Raw genomic sequence first — 3574 nt, 5'->3', positions numbered from 1 at the left:
AAGATCATGTCATCTGCATAGAGAGAGAGTTTCATTTCTTCTTTCCCTATTTGGACCCCTTTATGTTTTCATCTTGTCTTATTGCTGTAGCTAGGCATTCTAATACGAGATTGAAGAGAAGTGGAGAGAGTGGACATCCTTGTCTTGTTCCTGAGTTAAGAGGAAATGGCTTTAGTTTTTCACCATTAAGTATCTTGCTGGCTATAGGTTTGTCATATACAGCCTTTATCGTATTGAGGAATGTCCCATGGATTCTTAATTTTTCTAAAACCTTCAACATATAGGGGTGTTGGATCTTGTCGAATGCTTTTTCTACATCTACTGAGATAATCATGTGGTTCTTATCCTTGCTCCTGTTGATGTGATGAATAATATTAATTGATTTGCGTATATTGAACCAGCTTTGCATTCCTGATATGAATCTTGTTTGATCGTGGTGTATGATTTTTTGGATGAATTGTTGAATTAGATTGGCCAAAATTTTGTTGAGAAGTTTTGCATCAATGTTCATCAAAAAATGGGTCTATAGTTCTCTTTCTTTGATGAGTCCCTGCCTGGTTTTGGGAAGAGGGTTATGATGGCTTCATAGAATGTGTTCGGTAGTGAACTTTCTCTTTCACTTTCATTGAAGATTTGGAGGAGTATTGGTGTGAGCTCTGCTTTGAAGGCCTTGTAGAATTAGGCTGTAAAACCATCTGGTCCTGGACTTTTCTTAGCTGAGAGGTCTCTTATTGCTGTTTCTATTTCAATGCTTCATATGTGCCTGTTAAGATGGTTTAACTCATCTTGGTTTAGTTTTGGCATGTCAATGGGAAAAGGTCCATTTCTGCCAAGTTCTCAAACTTATTAGCATAAAGTTTTGAGAAGTATTCCCTTATAATGTTCTGAATCTTGGTTGTTTCCGTGGTGATGTTTCCATTCTCATCTCTGAGTTTATTTATTTGGATGTGTTCTCTTCTTTTTCTGATAAGATTTGCTAAGGGTTTGTCAATTTTGTTAATTTTTTCGAAGAACCAACTCTTTGTTTTGTTGATTCTTTCTATAGTTTTTTTTATTCTAATTCATTTAATTCTGATTTAATTTTAATTATTTCTTTCTGTCTACTGGATTGGGGTTTATTTGCAGCTCATTTTCAAGGGGGTTCAGATGTCTCATTAAATTTTTGATTTCAGATCTCTCCAATATGTTCATGTAGGAATTCAGAGCTATAAACTTGCCTCTGAGTATTGCCTTTGCTTTGTCCCAGAGAAGCTGGTAATTTATGTGCTCATTTTTGTTGAATAGCATGAGTATATGAATTTCCTTTCTAATCTCTTCCATGACTCACTCGTGATTCAACAGAGTGTTGTTCAACCTCCATGTGTTACCAGACTTTCTTTGGTGGCTTTTGGTGTTGAGTTCAAATTTTATTCCCTTGTTGTCAGAGACAATTCAAGGTAAAAATTCAAAGTTTCTGAATTTGGACAAGTTGGCTTTGTGGCCTAAAATATGGTCTATTTTAGGAGATGTTCCATGTGCTGCTGGGATATACGTGTATTCTGATGTTGCTGGGTGAAATATTCGATCGATGTCTGTTAAATCTAGTTGATCTATGCAGCTGTTTGGATCTGCAGTTTCTCTGTTGAGTTTTTGCTGAGTTGATCTATCTAGTGGGGAGAGTGGTGTGTTAAAATCTCCTACAATTAATGTCTTTGGATCTATGTGGGATTTGGGGGAAAGTAGTGTTTCTTGATAAATTTGGGTGCTCCATTGTTTGGCGAATGGATATTTAGAATTGTAATATCCTCCTGAAGGAGAGACACCTTAATATGTATGTAGCGACCTTTTTTATCTCTTCTGACGAATTTTAATTTGAAGTCTATTTTATCTGATATTAGGATTTTAACTCCAGCTTGTTTATGGAGGCCATTTGCTTGGTAGATTTTCTTCTAACCTTTCACATTGAAAATGTGTTTGTTTTTATGTGCAAAATTTCTGAAGGCAGCAGAAAGAATGATCGTGCTTTTTAATCCAGCTAGACAGTCTATGTTGCTTGATTAGAGAGTTAATCCTGTTAATGTTAAGAAATAGGACAGAGAAGTTTTTGGGAGTTCCTGTCATTTTGTCCACATTCATGGCGGCTGAGGCAACTGGGTTCTTCCTATGGTTCTTGGATTATCAGTTTGGGTGCATTTTCTTGGCCTCTATTGTGGTCTTGTTGGTTTTGTATGTGAAGGACATCTTTAAGAATCTTTTATAGGGCATGTTTGGTGGAGATGTATTGTTTCAATTTTTCTTTGCTATGGAAGATTTTTATTTGGCTTTCAGTTATGAAGGAGAGTTTAGCTGGGTACAGTATTCTTGGTTGATAGTTGTTTGTTTTTAGGGCATGGCATTCATCATTCCAGGCTCTTCTTGCTTTGATTGTCTCTGCTGAGAAATCTGAGCTGATTCTAATTGGTTTCCATTTATAGGTGATTAATCTTTTCTCCTTATCAGCTTCAGGATCATTTCCTTGGTATGAATTGATCCTGTGTGGATTATAATGTGACTGTGGGATGTCCTATTCTGGTCTGGTCTATTTGGAATTCTAAAAGCTTCTTGTATCTGAATAGGCTTAACCTTTTGCATGTTTGGGAAGTTCTCTGCTAGGATCCTGTTAAACAAATTTCCTAGGCCATTAACTTCTTTTTCTAGGTGCTCCTCTATACCCATTATCCTTAGATTAGGCCTTCTGATGGTGTCTTCCAAGTGTTGGATAGATCTCTCATATTTCCTGGATTTCTCTTGGATGGTTGTATGTTCTTTCTCTATAATGTCTAGGCTGTCTTCAGTCCCCGAGATTTGATCTTCTGCATGGTTTAACCTGCTGTAGAGACTTTCTACTCTGTTTTTTATTTCTTCTCCTTCTAGTTGCTCAGCTTTGATGGCTTCAAATTTTTGTTGAAGCTCTGTTTTAGATCTTGAATGAACTTCTTTACTTCCTTAATTTGGTGTTCAGTGTTTATTCTCAGATTGGTTATGGTTTCCTTGGACTCCCATTCCTTCTGTTGGGTTCCATTCAGCATTCCCTTTGTGGTCTCCCTGACTTCCTTCAGCTCTTTGTTAACGGATTCCATGAATGCCTTTAGTGATATTTTTGTATTCTCATCCTGCTCTCCCAATTCCTGTATTACTCTTTGATTAGCTTACTCGAGTTCATGCCATTCTTGTAGTTCTCTTTGAGTGTTCATAAGCTGCTGTGGATTAAGTGTGTACACAATGGGGGATAGGGTCTAATAATTAACTACGGGTTTATCTGAGGATGTGCAGAACAATAATTAAGTCACATAAAGAAGAACGAAAGAGAAGAAAAGGTGAAAAGGATAAGAGCATAAGAAAAAAGATCAGAAGTTCAGTAGAGCTAAACAAAAAACAAATTTTTTTTTAAAAAAGAAAGAAAGAGAAATGCATACACACATGTACTCCTAAAATAAAAATTATAAGAGGAAAAAAAGTTACTAGAGGACAATTTTTTTTTCAAAAAAGGTAAAAATTTAAAAAAGTTTTAGAAAAGAAAAAAAATTATAAAAGGAATAGAAAAAGGAATAAGAGA

This window comes from Dipodomys spectabilis, unplaced genomic scaffold (assembly GCF_019054845.1).
Source record: "Dipodomys spectabilis isolate Male_0828 unplaced genomic scaffold, ASM1905484v1 ptg000362l, whole genome shotgun sequence".
In the NCBI taxonomy this organism is placed as follows: domain Eukaryota; kingdom Metazoa; phylum Chordata; class Mammalia; order Rodentia; family Heteromyidae; genus Dipodomys; species Dipodomys spectabilis.
This window is presented reverse-complemented; position numbering follows the sequence as displayed.